General features: G+C 40.1%; 1 protein-coding gene and 1 pseudogene across 1 annotated transcript in view; one reads left to right on the plus strand and one right to left on the minus strand.

Moving 5' to 3' along the window:
* PEAK1 (pseudopodium enriched atypical kinase 1) overlaps nt 1-22,156 on the minus strand; it is a 715,824-nt gene that overhangs the window by 234,750 nt on the left and 458,918 nt on the right. The window lies entirely within an intron of this gene.
* Nucleotides 5,997-6,675, plus strand: LOC118728422 (annotated as a pseudogene).

Genomic DNA, 22,156 nt, shown 5'->3' on the forward strand with positions numbered 1-22,156 from the left:
ATGGGAAATTGTGCCTTCAATGCTGGAAACTCTTGGCCTCCAGCCCACATTAATATTTCTTGCAATTAACAAAAAGCCTTTACTTACAAGTACTTACAAAAATGGAAAAATGAACTAGAAGTGATGTCAAGTTAATATGGTCAAAATGTAGTCTTTTGATGCCCAAGTTAAGTTTTGTTTGCAAATCAGAAAATGCCAACTCTAAAAGCCAACTAAAGCTGAATAAATGGGAAGCTTATCTTGATTAGAAATTAGAGGCTTGCAGGAGATGCACAGGTAAATTGCACCCAGGATTGAAGAACCAGAAAGTATGGTCTTAAGTGAGAGGTGAAAAGGGAATTGTATACATTCCTTGTACTAGACAGAACTAAGGAATCTGCCTAAAGATTTCCCTGGGCCCTGACTTTCTCCAGGGCCCTGATGGGCTTGCAAAGGAATTTAATTTAACTGTTAGAGAATATAGTCCTGGCTTTTCTGACGTATTCCAATTAATCTACTTACTGGCTTCTGTGAGCAAAATAAAAGAATTGCTAAAAAGGGTCTGCTGGGAAAATCCTGTAGAAGTCTGTTTTTATTCTAGGGAGCCAGGTCAACTTGAAAAGAGTTATAAAAACTAAGATGAGAATGCCCTCAGTGGAAAGTGGCAAATCTTTTTGTGCACTGTTATTCATCTCAATGGGAATTTCAGAAATTAATGAAAGGACTATGAGGAGTCAGATCCTTGTCTCTGACATCAGGTGCTGCCCTGCTGGGCCTCCTTATGCATCTTGATAAATGGGAAAGACAAGAGCCGCACTGGCAAGCTCAGTTGCTCAAGCCTAGGGTGTGCTCCAGAACCCCAGCAACAGGGGGTCGGAGAGGAGAGACATGGTTACTTGCATCAAACTGGAGGCAGGTCACACAGGAAGGCTGACTGAGTCTGGAAACCTGGCCAGAATGCTCTCCTGCTGTGAGAATACGGTCCAGGGAATGCTCTCCTGCTTTGAGAATATGGTCCAGAGATGCCTATTTATCCCATATTCTCCTCTATTCTCTTCCAGTTGGGAAACCAGCCCTCCATTTCTCAGGACTCTCCCCTAGAATGCATCCTCAGTAACTGGTCAAAATTGACCTCCAAACCTGAAAGAAAAAGGGGTTAGTCTTCTTTTGCAATACATCATGGCCCTAATATAAACTGGAACCAGGAGGCTTGGCCAGAAGATTGAAGCCTTAATTATAACACCATTCTCCAGCTAGCTCTTTTCTGCTGTTGTCAGGGCAATGTCTAAAATCCCATGTGTCTAAGCCTTTATGGCCTTAAGGGACAATCCAGTCCTTTGTAAGATTTGCAGCTAGACTTGTTTTTCCAGTTCCAAGGAAATGGACAGAGATCCCATATATCCAAGTCTTTATGGCTCTCAGGAATGACTGACCCTAAGTTATGTATTACCTGTAAACTATATCTCTCTGTAATTGCTATAAAGTCTGAAATATATATGTCCAGATGGAAAAAGAAACATTCTAAAAATAGGTGAATGAATTTGTCAGCTCTTTGCCAACATCTGGGTGGCAACCCAATTCTTGAAATATTAAAAACCACTGTTCTTATTCACAGGGCCAAAGCTATGGCTCCAAAAACAATTCCAAGCCCACCAAATTTTATCTGGACCATATTAAAAAAAAAAAAAAAAAAAAAAAACCAAAAAAAAAAACCCACCTTAGCCATCTAAGCAAATCAAATGAACTGATTTCAGCTGTTAAACATTGATTGCTAAACAAGTTTTAAGTTCATCTACTTTTGGCCTTTTATTAAAATAAAAACTAGAAAATAAATTTGGAGCTGTTAATAAATGTCTTTTACTTTATTAGGTATGTCTCTTAAAGATATGAGTGTGTTTTCCAGGAAAAGAGCTTTATTTCTAAAAGTCATAAAAAATATTTGCCAAGCAAGACAGGCAATGCTGATCATTTACTTTTAGTTGTCACTAATAATAATAATAATAATAATAATAATAATAAATTAAGAATTGTTAAGAATTTAAATTACATGGAAAGGAAACTATGGCTTGGTAATATAAAATATCAATATGAAGATGCATTTTTGAAGGACAAGGATTGAAGTTGAGTTTTTCTCAAACTGGTTATTTCTGATTGGGTGAAAAGATTCTCTAGCCTTCTTAAAAGCTGCCTAAAGCAAATGGGGGAAAAAACCAACAAGACTTGTTCCTTTTCTACAAAAGTTAGAATTCTAAGTATGTATATGTCTTTATATGATATGTGTTCATCTATGTATTACATGTGACAGGTTTTCTGCCTCCAGATGGCATTACTAGGGTGTGATATTTTATTGACTTAAAAAAAACTAAATACCTATGTAGATTAAGAAGGATTCTATGATCTGGACAAAATACTTAATATTAAAACAAATTTAAGTTTGATTAGTGTCTTTTAAAGTTATTACTATAAAATGTTTGTTTAATCAAGTTTACCAAAAAAAAAATATATTATGACCTTTTAGCTAAGTATATTTGACAACCTTCCCAAAGTTTAAATTTTAAGATATTTTAAACTAAGAAATGACTTTGAGTTACTAGTATTTCAATGAGTGCCTAGAATACCTCAAGGATTTATCCTCTCTCCTAAGTTTTTTTTAATTAATTAGGCTATTTAATATGCTTGAAATTACATGGGAAGCTTTGCCAAATACAAAAATAACTGTCCTATTTGTTTGCATATATTTTCATTAAAATTGATGATCTAAAATTTTCAGCCTCTTTCAAGATCGAAAGCCAAGTTCAAACAAGAGAAGAAAAACTCTCAGAGGTAGAAGGTGTCCTGACAGTGATACCCAGCAAGCCAGGAGTGATGTCTCCTTGTGGAGGAGTCCAGTAGTGATACCCAAGAGTTTATGGTTCACATATTGGAAATCTATGAATTGTTTCCAATGCTCGATGCACACTTCCAATAAGCCATGTATAGCATATTAAAATCTTGCATATTATTTGTTTTTTATATATTGAAATCATGTGTTAAATCTAAAAATGTGGGTTTTATGTTGTTTTTTGTGTGTGACATTTCATAGTAATTACTATTTACCAAGAAATCTTGAAATTTTATATCTTTTTTTTTTTTTTTTTTTTTTTTATAAGTTTTTATTGTTCATATTATTACAAATGTTCCTTTCCCCCCCCCCCCCACCATTGCTCTCCTCCACCAGGTTCCCACCCCACCCTCTGCCCTTTCCCCTCTCCCCATTGTCCTCATCCATAGGTGCACAGTTTATGTTCAGTCTCTTCCCACGCCCCCCTCTCCCCTTTTCCCCAAGAATCGTCAGTTCACTCCCCTTCCATACCTCTGATTCTATTATATTCAACAGTTAATATTGTTCATCAGATTTTTTTTTTAATTTCCTTGGTTTTTAGATTCACTTGTTGATAGTTACGTATTTGTTGTTCATAATTTTTATCTTTGTTTACCTTCTCTTCTGAAAGAACCCCCTTCAGCAATTCATATAATTCTGGTTTGGCAGTGATGAACTCCATTAGCTTTTTTTTATTAGTGAAGCTCTTTATCTGGCCTTCGATTCTGAGTGATAGCTTTGCTGGGTAGATTATTTTTGGCTGTAGGTTCTCGCTATTCATCACCTTGAATATTTCTTGCCATTCCCTTCTGGCCTGCATGGTTTCTGTTGAGAAGTCAGCTGACAATCGTATAGGTGCTCCTTTATAGGTTACTACCTTCTTTGCTCTTGCTTCTTTTAATATTCTCTCTTTGTCTTTTGCTCTTGGAATTTTAATAATGATGTGTCTCGGTGTGGTCCTCTTTGGATTCCTTTTGTTTGGAGTTCTGTGTGCTTCCTGGACTTGTAAGTCTAATTCTTTCACCAGATGGGGGAAGTTTTCTATCACTATTTCTTTCAGTATGTTTTCGATATCTTGCTCTCTCTCATCTTCTGGGACCCCCATAATTCTGATGTTGGTTCGCTTGAAGTTGTCCCAGAGGTTTCTTACATTATCTTCAATTTTCTGGATTCTCTTGCCTTCTAGCTTCTGTGGAGGAGTGTCTTCTGGCTCTTTATGTTCCAAATCTTTGACTTGATTCTTGCGATCTTCCCTTCTGTTTTTAGGACTCTGTAAAATATTTTTTATTTCAGACAATGTATTCTTTATTTCTTGTTGATCCCTTATCATTTCTTGTTGACTCCTTATTAATTCTAGTTGATCTCTTTTCATATCCTCATAGGCCTTATCCATCTTTTCTAGGAAATTCTTGAAAAACCTTGTAAGCGTAGATTTGAACTCTATATCCAGACGCTTTTTGTCCTCCATTTCTTTCGTTTGTGATCTATTTTGTTGTCGCATTTCGCAGTTACAGATGGGATGGGATTTCAGGGTGGAGCCTACAGCCTTGGCTTCTGTCAGCCCCGCCCTATGCGGCTCCTGCGGCTCAGGGTCCTTCAGTGCTCGCTGCAAAGCGCCTCTGAGAAAAAGGTGCCCTCGATTTTCGCCTGCTGCCAAACAGTCTATGCTCTCCCCCAATGAGCCCGGAACTGGGGTTCAGTTCAGTTGGAAGTGGAGTTGGAGGTGGCGTTCAGAGCAGTCTGGAGCCCCAGTCTCCTTCCCGTCAGGGGAATCCCGCGGCACAGCGGACCGTCCTTTCTCTGTGCGCAGTGTGCGCGCCGCTGCCAGGACCTCCTTTCACTGCTCCCCGGGGTTCTGCCTTACAGCCCGGCTCCCTATGGCTGAGCCTGAGTCCCCGGGGTCTGGCTTAAAACTGGGGATCAGAGCAGTCGGGGGCCCAGCACAGTCGGAGTTTTATCTCCTTTCCGCTAGGGAACGCCGCCAGGCACTCGGCCTCCCTCCTCTCCGGCTCTGTCCTCTCTGCGCGCCGCGTCTCCTCGTCTCCGTACCTTGGCTTTTCCAGCTCCTCCGCACCTCCTTCTGGTTTTCTCCTTGCTTCTCGCTGTAGAATTTCCAGTCAGTCAACCTTCCTGTAGTTCTGGGCAATGTCCGTTTTATATTTTAGTTGTATTTTATTGAAATTGTTGTGTGCAGCTGCGGCTAGGTGTTCACCTGGGCGCAGCCATCTTGGATCTCCTCGAAATTTTATATCTTATAAAAAGCAAAGTTATTTACCAATTGCATTATAATCAGATCGATAATTATATCACTCTAAGTTTGTAATTTACAGCCATTGTTTCATTCTGTTGCATTTGCAAATATATTGCATCTTTAAAGAAATTAATGAAAAGAACTCTGATTTACTCTAAATTAAAATTTTATGAGCAGGTCATATCTTTAAACTAGATGAAGATTTATAGAACTCTAAGGAATAACTAAACTTATGGAGTACAGCTGAACAACCAGGATAAACAAAAATTGATCATACAAGACTGAAAATATTGCTGATTTTAAAATATTTTGTTTTCCAGATATAAGAAAACTTGTTTTTTCCTTAGATAAATTTGGTAAATTATATCTTCATAAGCAATATTGAAGCATTTATATTTTTTTCTCTATCTAATCACTCTAGAATTTGGCAACTTTTAATGAGTGAGTATTATTATTTTCATTGTAATACGTTTCTTTGCATGAATTCAACAAAACTATTTTCCAATTGTAGTTTATTAACCAACACTTTGACTGGAGTGGCATGAAAGAAAGAGACATGCCTGGATTATAGATATTATCAGAAAAGCTTAAGGAATAAAGATTGACTTTGAAGCCAATAAAAGCCCACTGGAGAAAAGGCCTAGTACATTGCTTGGTCAGTGGTTCATGGCAGTCTTTCCAGGTAATGAACAAAGGTTCCTTTCCTGAATGACGGCAAGAAAGGAACCTCAAGACATTTGGGGGACCTCAAGAACTTGAGGAAGCCTCCCAAACTGACAGGTACTATAGAAAAGTCCAGATGGCAACTCTATGGCTTGTCTTCTGCACCCTGAGGAGTTGACTAAAGCTCAATATAAAAATTCCTTGTGAATAAAAAAATCTTTTCGGAGGGGCAGTGTGGTGCCGCTGGGCCCTTCCTCCTCAGCGTCATCGGCTTCTTCAGCCCCGTTGGCCTCCTTACCCTCGGCTGGGCCCCGCGATCTCGGTGTATGCCCCAGCGCTGACCCCGCTGGAGATATGTCTACCCCGGCTCGACGGCGCCTCATGCGGGACTTCAAGAGGTTGCAGGAGGATCCTCCTGCCGGAGTCAGTGGGGCTCCGTAGGAGAACAACATAATGGTTTGGAACGTGGTCATTTTCGGGCCCGAAGGGACCCCGTTTGAGGATGGAACATTTAAGCTTATAATAGAATTCACTGAGGAATATCCAAATAAACCACCTATGGTTAGATTTGTCTCTAAGATGTTTCATCCAAATGTCTATGCAGATGATAGTATATGTCTGGACATACTTCAGAACCGCTGGAGTCCAACTTATGATGTGTCTTCCATTTTAACATCAATACAGTCTCTATTGGATGAGCCCAATCCCAATAATCCAGCAAACAGGCAGCTCAGCTGTATCAGGAGAACAAGCGAGAATATGAGAAACGTGTTTCTGCCATAGTAGAACAGAGCTGGCCTGATTGTTGTTTTGGGTGCAGCAAGTGAAGAGGCTGGGCAAATGAAAACTATATATTGATGTGTTTGTCTCCTTCTTATTCTTCAGTGTCATCACATCTACTTCCATAAAAGCAAAATAGTTATTCTGCTGTTTCCATCTTCCCTCGCCAAACTTTTCCTACCCCTTCTATCTTCTTATTGAACATCAAAAACATCCCCTATGAGATCAAATGTACTGTTACCTGGGTTACGTGCAAAAATTATTAATGCTTAATTCCTTTTCTGTTGTATCTCACCTCCAGCTGTGGGGCAGTATTTTGTTAACATACTTTACTTAAACGAATTGTTATACAGTGGTGCTTCTGCATAGCTTGATAACTGGGATGTTATTTTTAACAAAATGATTTAAGTGTTTCATCCTGGCTGAGACACTTGTGTTGGACTTAGAAGTGAACATTTGGAATATGGCCTATAGAAAACAGGGAAACAAATCCATATAAACATCCATTTTGAAAGAGATGAAAGTTTAAAAATGCATTATTTCGCCAAAACCGGTTTGGCTCAGTGGTAGAGCGTCGGTCTGCAGACTGAAAGGTCCCAGGTTCGATTCCGGTCAAGGGCATGTACATTGGTTTCGGGCACATCCCTGGTAGGGAGTGTGCAAGAGGCAGCTGGTCGATGTTTCTCTCTCATCGACGTTTCTAGCTCTCTATCTCTCTCCCTCCCCCCTCTCTGTAAAATATCAATAAAATATACATTTTTTAAAATGCATTATTTCTAAGATCTAGCCAATATGCATTACAAGGTGGTTTTTATTGGTTGGAAGGAGAGTGTTAAAGGACACAGTCAAAGGAGTACAGTCACTGTAGTAACTGACACATCCCTTCCTTGCAAGATATTCACTGGACACACTCATGCTAAGTTTCAGACTACAGTCGGCCTTCAGTATCTGCAGGTACCATATCCATGGATTCAACCAACCCCAGATCGAAAATATTTGGGGATGGGGGGAGTTTTGTTGTCGATGATGTATAGTAGGTAGTTAAGCCTCTGATGGTTGTGTCTGTTCTGTTGAATACTTAGGGATGATTGTACTGGAAGTCTTCCAAGTTTTTTTTTTTAAGAGGTGTGGGAGCAGAGGAATGGAAACAAATTTTTAAGGTGGGGAAGGTTGGTGAATTTTTAATCTTTTAAAAGTAGTGCTACTTTAGATGAACAAATTTCTAATCTCCCCTCGTTGTTTAGAGTTTTAACCCAATGAAAAGAGCGTATCTGTGGCAAACTGTTTTCCACGAAAATCCTGAATTAATGCTGCATGCTTTAGTTTCTTCTTTCCTTTCAGTATTATAAGAACCTTAAAGTCAATGTTTGCAATCTTTCTTTGGATATTTATACTTTTAAATAGTAACCTTTTAAGTAGCAGTGTGGGACAAGCCTTGTAAATGTTTTGTCTAAATATTCCATTGTCACCTTGTGTGCATTTATCACTCTTCTAAATCTAACTTTGCACAAGTAACCCATGTAAAAATGTACATTTTTCAAAAGTTGTAAATAAAAATAAACTTAAAAAAAAAATCTAGCAAAGCAGATTTGAAAAATCCTATATGACCAATATTCTTATATTCATACAAATAATCAGTCCAAATTGTTATTGGGTTAATAAGACCCTACAAATGATGGAGTTGTGGGCTCCTCACAATTTTAATGCCAAGGCCAACATGATCTGTTCCTTTCTCTTTATTACCGGTCCCACCTTATCACCTTCTACTCTTCTTCAGCCACTCTAGCTTCCCTGCTGTTCTCCAGCAGACCCACTGCTGCCCAGGGCCCTGGCACGTGTGACCCTCTGATGCCATGCCCTTCCTCCATAGGATGGGTTCTCTTCTTCAGCACTTTCAAGTTTGTGCTCTTGGCTTGCCCTCAAAGGTGATGACCTACTGTGGCTCCATCCCTCACCACTTGGGCCTTATGTGGGCATGTGGCAAACTGGGCAGGTACCACCTAGACCTGGGCTGGGGTGGAGTGAGTAGATAGCTTGTAGGTAAGCATCACCCTGGATTCTCTAGAAGAATTTCCATTTCCTGTACCCTCTCTAGATCTCAGTTTCCCACCTTGTTTTGTATGTGTTAATCCTTACATGAGAATATTTTTCCCCATTGATTTTTAGAGAGAGTGAAAGGGAGGAAAAGAGGGAGAGAGGGAGGGAAGGAGAGAGAGAGAGAGAGAGAGAGAGAGAGAGAGAGAGAGAGAGAGAGAGAGAGAGAACATCAATGTGAGAGAAACACATCAATTGGTTGCCTCTTCCATGGGCCCTGACCAGGGGGGCCAGGGATAGAACTAGAACCTGCAGCCTAGGTACCTGCCCTTGACTGGTAATTAAACCCAGGACTCATTTACCTCTGAGCAACGATGGATAGCGCCTGTTTCCCACCTTTGATCTTCTGACTTCTAATGTCCTCAAATCTGTCATCTGAGTCATTCTCCCATGCCAGATGCTTAAGGCCCATTGAAAAGTTAGAGCCTTTGCAGGAACAAATAATGACTTGATATAAGAGAGAAGGGCTGCTGGGGCGAAGGACTCGGCACCAGCAAGGAGCTAATGAGAAAAATACCCACTAGGAGCATGGTCTTTCACAGGTGAGCTCACATGCCAGGAAGAGTGTGTGTGGGGGGGGGGGGGGTAGCAAAGGCCAGCTTTCCTCCCAGCCCCACCCTCAAAAAGTCCTAGGAAACTGCAGCCTCCCATACCTAAAGGCCAGCATAATATCAAATCAATCAAGACAGCAAAGAAACCCATGCTAGGAGAAAAAGAGCTGGCCACATCACCCCTCTTTCTGGCCTTTTAGACATTTGGGAGATTTTCATCCAAGGCCAGCACTGGAGCAGGAGAGGTAAAGCTGATTTCCTCCCTTCCTTGCTGCATCTGTGATGGGTGACACCTCCTCCCTCCCATCCCCTCTCCACCTCTCCTCTTTCACAACCCCCACAGTATGCTGTGCAGTTACTATCTATAGTTTAGGTTCATTTAGAATTGGCTTAGCAGTTCCACGCCTCTGTCACCTGGAAGTTTAAAGCACAAGGTGTCTGGCAAATGGAAATTCAATTGCTTTAATATGGAGACTATTTTGCTGCAGTCAAACTGGAGCCTCTTATTAAGAATCTGATGGAATTTCTAAGCAGGAAGAGAGGCCCCAAGGAGGAGGCATCACTCATCACACACAAACATTGCTCTTGACATATTTATGGCTCCAATAAAATCTCCCATCTGGTATATTTTTAAATAAAATTGAAAACTTATCATTTTCCCCTCATCGGTTTGTCATTTTCCACCAGAGGAGACAGCCAGCCTGAGATTACAAGCAGCTGGCAGGGGGAAGGAGGAGGGCTACCCAGGGAAGAGATTAGGCGAGGCTCTGATTTAAATTTTAATACCTTCCCCATTATAGCTGTCTAGGCTTGGAAATTTACAGGCAGAAGCAGGCTGTGTGCTTCTCCGATTTCTCTGGACACCCTGTTTGGCTCTCCCCAATGGGGCTCACAGGCTTGGCTTGTTTGTTCCCCTGGTTTGCAAGGTCTGGATGACCCAGGACATGGGAGATTCAGTGGAAAGCCTGGTCCAATGGTCTTTTTTTCTCCCAGATGAATTTTTGGAGAGTTCGTTCTAGGTCTGTGAAATATGCTATTGGCATTTTAATGGGGATTGTATTGAATCTATAAGTTGCTTTGGGTAGTATGGACATTTTAATTATATTGATTCTATCATTCCATGAACACAATATATTCTTCCATTTGTTCATATCTTCCTCTATCTCTTTTTTCAGCATCCTGTAATATTTTGAGTACAGGTTCTGTATATCTCCTTGGTTAAGCTTATTCCTAGGTATCTTAATTTTTTGATGCAATGGTAAATGGGATTGGTTTGTGGTTTTTTGTTTTTTTGTTTTTTAGTTTCTCTTTCTGTGAGTTCATTATTGGTGTATAAAAAAAGCCATAGATTTCTAGGTGTTAATTTTGTATTGCCAAATTCTTTTATTAAATCTAGTAGTTTATTGATGAAGTCTTTAGGATTTTCTATGCATAATATCATGTCATCTGTAAATAATGACAGTTTTATTTCTTTTCCAATTTGGATGCCTTTTATTACTTCTTGTCTGATCATTATGGTTAGCACTTCCAGTACTATGTCCAACAGGTGTAGTGAAAGTAGGCTCCCCTGTCTTCTTCCTGTTCTTAGGGGGAATGGTTTTAGTTTTTGCCCATTGAGTATGATGTTAGCTGTGGGTTTGTCATATAAGGTTTTTATTATGTTGAAGTATGATCCCTTTATTTCCACTTTGCTGAGAGTTTTTATCAAGAAAGGGTGCTGGATTTTGTCAATTGCCTTTTCTGCATCAATTGATATGATTATGTGATTTTTGTCTCTCAGTTTGTTTATGTGATATATTATGTTTATTGGTTTGCAGATATTGTAACATCCTTGCATCCCCGAAATAAATCCCACTTGGTCATGGTGTATCTTTCTAATGGATATGATTTGCTAGAATTTTAGCATCTATGTTCATCAGTGATAATGCCTGTAATTCTCTTTCTTCATAGTGTCTTTATCTGATTTTGGTATTAGAATATTGCTGACTTCATAGAAAGAGCTAGGAAGTGTGCTTTCCTCTTGAATTTTTTGGAATAGTCTGGGAAGAATAGGTGTTAGTTCTTTGAATGTTTGGTATACTCACCTGTGACACTATCTGGTCCAGGGCTTTTGTTTGCTGAAAGTTTTTTTGTTTTTTGTTTTTTAATATATTTTATTGATTTTTGTGGAGAAGAAGGAAGAGGGATAGAGAGTCAGAAACATCGATGAGAGAGAAACATCAATCAGCAGCCTCTTCACACTCCCTACTAGGATGTGTCCTTGACTGGAATCAAACCTGGGACCCTTCAGTCTGCAGGCCGAAGTTCTATCCACTGAGCTAAACCCGTTAGGGCCTGAAAGTTTTATTATTATTATTATTATTATTATTATTATTATTATTATTACTGTTTCAATTTCTTTGGTAGTTATTGGCCTATTCAGGGTTTTTTATTCTTTCTGATTGAGTTTTGGAAGCTTATATTTTTCTAGTAATATGTCCATTTCCTCTAGGTTGTCCAGTTTGTTGGAATAGAGTTGTTTGTAGTATTTTTTTTATTTTTTTATTTTTACAATCCTTTGTATGTCTGTGTGGTTGGTTGTTACTTCACCTCTTTCATTTCTGATTTTGTTTATTTAGGCCCTCCCTCTTTGCTTCTTGGTGAGCCTGGTTAGAGGTTCACCAATCTAGTTTATCTTGATTTTATTCATTTTTTGTAGTGGGGTTTTTTGTTTGTTTGTTTGTTTGTTTGTTTGTTTTGTCTCTATGTCATTTATTTCCACTCTGATCTTTATTATATTCTTCCTTCTCCTTACTCTTGGCCTTTCTTGTTACTCTCTAATTCGTTAAGTTGCTGGGTTAGCTAATTTATTACCATTTTTTTCTTGTTTTTTTGAGGTAGGCCTTCCAGGACCATAAACTTCCCTCTCAGGACTATTTCCACTGTGCCCCATAGATTTTGGATTGCTGTGTTTTCATCATCATTTGCTCTAAGGGTGCTTTTTATTTCTTCTCTGATCTCCTTAGTATCCCAATCATTGTTTAATAGCATGCTATTTAGCCTCCAAGTGCTTGATTTTTTTTATTGTTTTTATTGTAGTTGATTTCTAATTTTATGCCATTGTGGTCTGAGAAAATGCTTGATATCTATCTTCTTGAATTTGAAGAGATTTTGCTTGTGTCCTAATATGTGGTCTATCTTTGAAAATGTCCTGTGTGCACTTGAGAAGAATGTATATTCTGTAGCTTTGGGGTGAAATGTCCTGATGATGTCAATTAAGTCCATCTGATCTAGTAAGTCATTTGGGATTGCTGTTTCTTTGCTGATTTTTTGTCTAGACCATTTATCCAGTGGTGTCAGTGGGGTAATAAGGTCCACTATGATTGTATTGCTGTCGATTTCTCTCTTGATATCTTCCAGAAGTTTGGTTTTTTAATGTATTTGGTTGCTCCTAAATTGGGTATACATATGATTACCAGAGTTATATCCTCTTATTGAATTGCTCCATATAGTATTATGAAGTGGCCCTCCTTATTGCTTCACCTGAAGTTCTATTTGATCAGATATAAATATTGCTACCTCAGCTTTTTATTCATTTCCATTTACCTGAAAAAATTTTTTCCATCCCTTCACAATCTGTGTCTGTGTGAGTCCTTTGTTGTGAGGTGGGTTTCTTGTAGACAGCAAATATATGGGTCATGTTTTCTTATCCATTCAGCTACCCTATGTCTTTTGATTGGAGCATTCAATCTATTTACATTTAAGGTTATTATTGATAGGTACTTGTTTGTTGCCATTTTTATTCTTTATGCCTGTGTTCCTTCTTCCCTTTCTATTTCTTATTTTCACAGCAGTCCCATTAGCATTTCTTGCATTGCTTGCTTGGTGGTAATAAACTCCCTTAGACCTTTTTTGTCTGTGAAGCTCCTGATTTCACCTTCAATTTTGAATGATAGCCTTGCTGGGTACAGTATTCTTGGATTCAGTACCTTGTTTTTCATCACTTTGTATGTTTCATTTCATTCCCTTCTCACTTGATGTTTCTATAGAGAAATCAGTTGATATTCTATAATAATTGGAGATTCCTTGTAGGTAACTTTCTGTCTCTCTGGCAGACTTTAAATTTCTTACTTTGTCATTGATGTTTGCCAATTTATTTATGATGTGTCAATCTTTTTGGGTTCATATTGTTTGGAACTCTTTGTGTTTCCTGGACTGTGTGCCTTTTTCTTCCCTACATTATGGAAGTTTTCTCTCATTTTTTTTTTCTTTTCTTTATTAATTAATATGTATTTATTAATACATATTTGCCCTTACCTCTTCCATTGCCCCCACCTACTCCCTGCATTCATGCCTTCACTGCCCTGGTGTCTGTGTCCATTGGTTATGTTTATATGCATGCAAGTTCTTGGGTTGATCTCTCTTCCTTACCCCCATCCTCTCCTACCTTCCCTCTGAGGTTTGACGGTCTGATCGATGCTTCTCTGTCTCTGGATCTGTTTTTGTTAATCAATTTCTGTTGTTGATTATATTCCATATATTAGTGAGTTCATGTGAGATTTATCTTTCTCTGACTGGCTTATTTTGCTTAGCATAATGATCTCCAGTTCCATTCATGCTGTTACAAATAGTAAGAATTCCTTCTTTTTTTTTTTTTTTACAGCAGTGTAGTATTCCACTATGTAGATGTACTACTGTTTTTTAATCCACTCATTGGCACTTAGGCTATTTCCAAAACTTAGCTATGGCAAATTGTGCTGCTATGAACATATGGGTGCATATATCCTTTCTGATTGGTGTTCCTAGTTTCTTGGGATATATCCCTAGAAGTGGAATCACTGGGTCAAATGGGAGTACCATTTTTAGTTTTTTTGAGGAAACTCCATACTGTTCTTCACAGTGGCTGCCCCAGCCTGCATTTCTACCAGCAGTGCACGAGGGTTCATTTTTTTCCACATTCTCTCCACCACTTGTTGTTTGTTGATTTGTTGATGATAGCCATTCTGACAGTGTGAGATGGTACCACATTGACGTTTTGATTTGAATCTCTCAGATGATTAGTGATTTTGAGCATGTTCTCATATGTATCTTGGTCTTCCTTATGTCCACTTTCAAAAAGTATCTATTTAGATCCGTTGCCCATTTTTTAATTGGGCTTTTTATCTTCCTTTTGTTAAGTTGTATGAGTTCCCTTTAAGTGTTGGAGATAGATCCCTTATCAATGAAAACATTGACAAATATGTTCTCCCAAATATGTTCTTGTTGTTTTGTTAATGGTTTCTTTTGCCGTACAGAAGCTTTTAATTTTTATGTATCCCATTTGTTTATTTCCCCCTTATTCTCCATTGCCCTAGGAGCTGTGTTGGTAAAGATGTTGTTATGACATATGCAACTTTGCTGCTTAGGGACTTTTGTAGGATTTTTACGGTTTCCCATCTTACATTTAAGTCCTTTGGCCATTTTGAGTTTGTTTTTATTTATGGTATAAGTTGTTGGTAATCTGGTTTCTTTTCTTTTCTCTCTCTCTCTCTTTTTTTTTTTTTTTTTTTTTTTTTTTTTTTTTGCATATATCTGACCAAATTTCCCAGCACCATTTATTGAAGAGACTGTCTTAACTTCATTGTATTCTCTTGCCTCCTTTGACAAATATTAATTGAGCATAATGGCTTGGGTTGATTTCTGGGTTCTCTGTTCTGTTCCATTGGTCTATATGTCTGCTCTTGTGCCAGTACCAGGCAGTTTTAAGAATCATGGCTTTGTAATACAGCTTGATATCTGGTATTTTGATCTCTCCAACTTTGTTTTTCTTTCTCAGAATTGCTGCAGGTATCCGGGTTCTTTGTTTACTCCAGGTGATATTTTGGAGTATTTGTTCTAAGTATTTGAAATATGCCATTGATATTTTAATGGGGATTGCATTGAATCTGTAGTGTGCTTTGGTTAGTATGGGCATTTTAATGGTGTTGATTCTACCAATCCATGAAAATGGTATGTTCTTCATTCTATTTATGTCTTCCTCTATCTCTTTTTTTCAGTGTCCTGTACTTTTCCAAGTAGAGGGTGTTTTTTCTTTACCTGCTTAGTTAAATTTATTTCTAGGTATCTTAATTTTTTTGGTGCGATGGTAAATGGGATTGCTTTTTAAATCTCTCTTTCTGTAAGTTCACTATTGGTATATAAAAAAAATGCCATAGATGTATTGGCATTAATTTTGTGTCTTGCTACATTGCTGAATTCATTTATTAAGTCTAATAATTTTTATGGAGTTTTTAGGGTTTTCTATGTACAATATCATGTCATCTGCCAATAATGACAGTTTTATGTCTTCTTTTCCAATTTGGATACCTTTTATTTCTTCTTCATGCCTAATTGCTATTGTTAGCATTTTCATAACTATGTCTAACAGGAATACTGAAGATAAGCATCCCTGTATTGTTCCTGTTTTTAAGTGGAATGATTTTAGTTTTTGCCCATTGAGTATGATGTTGCCTGTAGGTTTGTCATATAAAGCTTTTATTATGTTGAGGTATGATCCCTCTATTCCCATTTTGCTGAGGGTTTTTATCAAGAAAGGGTGTTGGATTTTGTCAAATGGTTTTTCTGTATCAATTGATATGACTATGTGATTTTTATCTCTCAATTTGTTTATGTGATGTATCACGTTTATTGTACCATCCTTACATCCCTGGAATAAATCCTACTTGGTCATGATGTATGATCTTTCAGATGTAATGCTGGATTCAATTTGCTAGAATTTTGTTGAGGATTTTGGAATCTGTATTCATGAGGAATATTGACTTGTAATTGTCTTTCATTGTGTTGTCTTTATTTGATATTGGTATTAGGGTGATGCTGGCTTCGTAGAATGAGCTAGGAAGTATTCCTTCCTCTTGAAATTTTTGGAATAGTCTGAGGAGGAAAGGTTTTATTTCTTTCTTGAATGTTTGGTGAAACTCCCCTGTGAAATCTCTGGCCTCTGGCTTTTGTTTGCTGGAAGCTTTTTGATGACTGCTTCAATTTCCTCCATAGTTGTTGGTCCATTGAGATTTTTATATTTTTTAAATTTATTTTTGGAAGCTTGTATTTTTCTAGTAATATTAGAGGCCCGATGCATGAAAATTCATGGAAGAGTAGGCCTTCCTTCCCCCAGCTGCCACCACCAACTTCCCTCTGGCACCCAGAACCAGGGCTTGCTTCCTTCTGGCTTCCCAAAGGCACCTAAGACCTGAGCTGGCTTCCCTCGGGCCACCAAGCAGGCACCCAGGACTCAGGCTTGCTTCCCTCGGGTTGCCTGCAGGCATTGGTACCTAGGCTGGTTTCCCTCAGGCCACCCTCAGGCACCAGCCCCGGCTTTGTCAGGAAGGATATCTGGAATGAAGTCCAGAAGGATGTGTAGTCTAATAAGCATATTACTCTTTTATTATTATAGCTATCCATTTCCTCTAGGTTTTCTACTGTGTTGGAATAGAGTTGCTCTTGATTTCATTGATCTTTTGTGTTTTTTGTTTGTGTGTGTGTGTGTGTGTGTGTGTGTTTGTTTTTGGTCTCTGTGTCATTTATTTCTGTTTCGATCTCATCATGTCCTTCCTTCAGCTCTCTCTGGGCTTTTCTTGTTGCTCTCTTTCTAATTCTTTAAGTTGTAGAGTTAGATGATTTATTAGCTTCCAAGTGTTTGAATTTTTTATTGTTTTTATTGTGGTTTATTTCTAATATTATGCCATTATGATCTGAGAAGATGCTTGGTATGATTTCAATCTTCTTGAATTTGGAGGGACATTCCTTCTAACCCAATATATAGTCTATGTTTGAAAATGTCACAAGTGCACTTGAAAAGAACATATATTCTGTGGCTTTGGCATGAAATGTTCTGAAGATGTCAATTAAGTCTATCTGATCTAGTGAGTCATTTAGGATTGCTGCTTTGTTGTTGATTTTTTGTCTGGAGGACTTACCCTGTGATTCAGTGGGTATTAAAGTCCCCAACAATACACTTAGTTGTATTGTTGTCACCCTTGATATCTTCCCAGGGTTTTTTTGTTTTGTTTTGTTTTGTTTTGTTTATTTGTTTTTAATGTATTTGGGTGCTCTTGCATTGGATGTATATATGTTTACCAGGGTTATAGTCTCTTGTTATATTGATTGATCCCTTTAGTATTATGAAGTGGCCTTCCTTATCTCTTGTTATGGACTTCACCTTGAGTTCTATTTTGTCAGATATAAGTATTGTAACTCCAGATTTTTTAAATTTCCATTTTCCTGAAAGATATTTTTCCATCCCTTCACTATCAGTCTGTGTGAGTCTGTTGTTCTGAGATAGGTCTCTTGTAGACAGCATATATATAGGTTGTATTTTTTTTATTCATTCAGCCACTCAATGTCTTTTGATTGGAGCTTTTATTTCATTTACATTTAAAGTTATTATTGTTATTATTAGACCTGGTGCATGACATTTGTGCACAGAGGCGGGGTGTCCCTCAGCCCAGCCTACGCCCTTTCCAATCTGGGACATCCCTCTCACAATTCAGGACTGTTGGCTCCCAACTGCTCTCCTGCCTGTCTGCCTGTTTTCCCCTAACTGCTTCTGCCTGCCAGCCTGATCACCCTAACCACTCACCTACCAGCCTTGCTTTACCTAACTTTGTAAATTTCCTTCCATTCATTTCTGGCCTGATGTGTTTCTGTTGAGAAATCATTTGATAATCTAATGAGAGATCTCTTGTATGTAACTTTCTGTCTCTTGCGGTCTTTAAGATTCTCCCTTTGTCTTGAATATTTGCCATCATAATTATGACATATCTTGGTGTGGGTTTTTTAAGCTCATCTTGATTGGGACTCTTTGTGCTTTTGTGACTTTTTTCTTCCTCAAATCAGGGAAGTTTTCTGACATTATCTCTTCAAATAGGTTTTCTAACCCTTGTTCCTCTTCCTGTTGTTCTGGCACCCCTACTATATCCATGTGCTTCTTTTCATGTTGTCCCAAATCTCCTATAGGCTCTCCTCCTGTCTTTTAGTTTTTTTCTCCAATTACAGTTCAGTTTGTGTGTGCTTTGCTTCACTGTCTTCACTAATTTGGTTCTCCGCTGTGGGGGCCTGACCTAGGGGGATCTCCCTTTTCTGTGTCCCGCATGGAAAGAGAGATGAATGAACCAGTTCTAAGTGGAGTGGCCAGGGATTGAGAAATATTAGAAATACGGAGAGAAGACACAGAGATAAATTTTAAGCTGGGAGCTGGGAGGGCCGCCGAACTCCTCTGCTGGAGAGACAGACTGATGACCTCCTAAGCCACAGAGCACATCTATTTATACTCCAATCCACATGTGTCAAACACAAGGCCCGTGGGCCAAATCCGTCCCTCCAGGCCTTGCAATGTGGCCCGCACCGCGCTGTCATCACTGCACTCCGCTGCGTTTCCATCACAATGACAGTTTATGACTGTTCAGTAAACCATTCGGCCCGCGATTTAGGCTGGATTTTAGATTTTGGCCCCTTCTCTGATTGAGTTCGACACCCCTACCAAGGGGGTTTCACAGGAAAACAAGAAGCCTGGGAGAGGCCAGGCTCCACCCACTCCTTCCTCCTGGACAAACACAAGCCAGGAACTAAGAACATCTCCGCACTCCCAGGGCAGGAGTGCAACTGACATGACTCCGCGAATATCCCGAATATCCCGGGCCCAGTCAGCAACAATCTAAAGAATGTCCAGGTGTCTTCCCATTTGATCCTCTACTCCGCTTCTTCTAATTTACTGTTGAAACTTTCCATGGTTTTATTTATTTATTTATTTATTTATTTATTTATTTATTTATTTATTATTGCAGCTATATCACTCTTTATTTCTTCTTAATTCTTACATAAATTGTTAATTTTTCATCCATCTGGTTTATGAACTGTATGACCAGTATTCTGAATTCATTTTATGACATATTACACGCCCTTGTTTCACTTAGCTGCTTTTCTGGTGATTCTGCCTTTTCTTTCCTTTGGGGGTTACTTTGTTTCCACATTTTGCCCTCACTAAAGGATCTATGTATCAAGTTGTGCAGGGGCTGCTCCTCAGGTGGCAGTGTCTACTTGGGTGGCAGCTGATCCTCGGGTGGTCACAGCAGTGGCTGCTCCTCAGTTGGTGGCAGCTTCTCTGTTGAGAGTTGCTTGTACCAGTGGTAGCTCCTCTGTCTTGTGGGGGAAGGCTGCTCCTGCAGCTATTGCTCCTCGGACGGGAGAGGGCTGTTTATGAGGCTGCTGCCCCTCGGACAGGGGAAGGCTGCATGTGGCTGCTTCTCCTTGTACTGGGGTGGGTGTTTGCGCAGGTTCTGCTACTCAGATGAGGTTAGGCTGCTTGGGCAGCTGCTGCTCCACAGACTGCTCACAGGGCTGCTGCTCCTCATTTAGGGGGTGAGCTGCTCATGTGGCTGCAGCTCCTCACACAGTGGCAGGCTGCTCACACAGCTTCTGCTCCTCGGGGCTGCTGCTCCTTACAAGGCTGCTGCTCCTCACAAGGCTGCTGCTCCTCACAAGGCTGCTGCTCCTTGGGCAGGGGCGGTTGCTCATGCAGTTGCTGCTCCTCAGGCAAAGGCAAGTTGCATAGGGCTGCTACTCCTTGGACGTGGGGGGGTCTGCGTGCAGGGTTGCCACTCCTTGGATGGTGTCAAACTGCTCACATGGCTGATGCTCATGTGGTTGTGGTGCTCTGGGATAAAGTGTTGGGCAGTCCAGAGGGGAGCATTCTTTGGAACTCACAGGAGCCACTCCTGTGGTGCTTGGATTCTAGGTGACCATAGGACTGCAGCCAAGTTCATAAATCAAAGTGGCTGTAGAGTCCCAGATGTTATCTGAGGGCAACCGGGAGGTAAGCCTGGGCTCCCAGTCACAGCAGCTTTCCTCTTCAAAAAGGTGCGGCCTCTGTGGAAGAGCCAGCTGCCCCAGGACTGTGCAACAGTATCAGAGGCTGCCTGGTTAGGCGAGCTCAGTCAGTCTGCCCCCTGCAGGATCTAACTGCCTCACTCACAGACACCCCCACACACACACATGTCCACACACTCCTCTTTTGCTCCATCTCTCACTCACAATCTTTCCCTCACTGTCACCTTCTTTCTGCCTCTATAGTTGTGTCTGGAGTGTTCCATTCATGGATGGAGTCTCCTCTCTGGGTGTCTGGTTATGTGCCTCACTGTCTACCACATTGGCCAAACAGGATAAAATTCACTTCATCAAAACATGATAGAAAGGGGACAAAACACGAATGTACTCATGATACCAGTAACTCTAATATAAGTGACCACCAGAGAAAAGAGAATTATGCAAGAGAAAAGAGAGCACAAATGATATTGAAGAGATGAAAAATGATATGAGAGAAAAGAAGAAAAAGAAAAAGGGAATATATATGTTACCAGAGAAAAAACAGATAAACCAAAACATACAAACACCAAATACTGTTAAAGACGGTGGGGGCAGAATCTTATATACAGAAAGTAAGGTTAAGTAATTGGATGAATATGGGAGGACCTCAGTTCAGTATAGAGAACGTAGAAATAGGATGAGTGGATATGAAGAAAGAGAAGAAAATAATAATAATAATAATAATAATAATAATAATAATAATAAAATTTTAAAATTAATTTAAAATAGGATAAAATAAAAAATAGTGCAAAAAGAAATATAAAATAAACAAAGGAAAATACAGAAAAAAGAGATAACAAAATAATCTATATATATAAAATCCAAAGTGACCATTGCAACTGAACAGATGACTGAACAGGCAGCATGGGGCAACCAGGCACGCATGGGATTAGTGAGGGTTAACCAAATGACTGAGCAGCATGTTGCGTGAGGTGACCAGGCCGGCAAGGAGGTTAGCAAGCAGCAGGCTGCGTGGGGCGACCAGGCTGGCAGGGGTGTTAGTGAAGAGTGACCAAACAACCAAGCAGCAGGCTGCATGGGAGAGGGAAGAGAGAAAGTTGGGGGTGACCAGGCTGGGTATGTGAGCAGTGAGGGGCAACCAGTCTGGCAGAGGCAGGTAGTGAGTGATGACCAGTTGGGAGCAACCAGACAGGCACGGGGGCAGTAAGGGGCGACCAGGCCAGTGGGCAGGGAAGTTAGGGGTGACCAGGCCGGCAGGGGGGACAGTTAGGTGCAATCAGGCAAGCAGGCAGGTGAGCAGTTAAGAGCCTGTGGTGCCGGATTGTGAGAGGGATGTCTGACTGCCGGTCGAGGCCTCCTGGATTGAAGAGGTTGCAGGCTGGGCAGAGGGGACTGCCCCCCCCCCCTTGCATAAATTTTGTTCATCAGGCCTCTAGTAATAAAATAAAATGAAATAAAATAATATAAAATAAAATAAATTTAATAATTAAAATTAAATTAAAATTAAAAAGTGAAGTGTTATTCCTGTCCACTGATTTTTTAATTCCACATGACAGCTGGTTCAAGATCCCACTCTTCTATACTGTTTGCTGCTTCTCAGTTTCCTGTTGCTGGGGCTGAAAGCCTCTCTTTAGGCCAGTCCCTGAGATTTTTCCTTTCTTTTCTCTCTTACCATTTTCTTTCCTTGATATCATTTTTGTTCTCAGGGACAATTCAGATTTTTTTGTATTCTTTGTGCCACTCAGGGTGCAGTCAGGGTGTGGCTGTATTGGTTACCTGACTGCAGGAGGGCCTATCTCTTCAGGAGAAAATGGCTGCATAGGTCCAGCACATCAGGTATGACTCAGTGCCATACTAACGCCACCTCTCCACAGCCCTCTCCTCTCCACAGCCTCTGCCCACACTCCTTAAGTTCGCAACTACACCTGCATCTCAGCCGTGGGTGAGAGGCTTTTGAAAGGTCCTAAGAACTAGGTTCAGCAAACAAAAGCAAAGAGAAGAAAGAGCTGTACCACTGCAAGCTCCTCTCCCTCTGGCATGGTGTGGCCTGGGCAGCCATCCAGGCTGCTCCCTCTGGGCTCAGTCTTTCGTGGCTGTGGACCCAGATCTAGAATCCCCTGCTGCCAGCAATCCTGCAGACCT

Source organism: Pipistrellus kuhlii, unplaced genomic scaffold (genome assembly GCF_014108245.1).
Source record: "Pipistrellus kuhlii isolate mPipKuh1 unplaced genomic scaffold, mPipKuh1.p scaffold_m20_p_1, whole genome shotgun sequence".
NCBI lineage: Eukaryota > Metazoa > Chordata > Mammalia > Chiroptera > Vespertilionidae > Pipistrellus > Pipistrellus kuhlii.